Genomic DNA, 238 nt, shown 5'->3' with positions numbered 1-238 from the left:
TACACACACACACATGCAATGAACTTGAGTCTCTTACCTCTCCCAAGCGAGTTTAAATGTAGTAGAGTCTCTTCGTTTCAGTGAGGAAATAAAAAATTTACGTGTAGACGAATGACTTGATTGAGGTGAGTGTTCGTGGAAGGTCATACGAGGGTTGATAGACGCATTGAGAATAGTTGAAAGTTTTTTGTTTTTTTTCGTCTCCATCGTCGAGAGAGAGAGAGAGAGAGAGAGAGAG

The sequence above is a fragment of the Diachasma alloeum genome, unplaced genomic scaffold (genome assembly GCF_001412515.2).
Source record: "Diachasma alloeum isolate Michigan unplaced genomic scaffold, Dall2.0 Dall_scaffold_00176, whole genome shotgun sequence".
Classification (NCBI taxonomy): Eukaryota; Metazoa; Arthropoda; class Insecta; order Hymenoptera; family Braconidae; genus Diachasma; species Diachasma alloeum.
The sequence above is the reverse complement of the archived record's forward strand: the minus strand, read 5'-3'. Positions refer to the sequence as shown.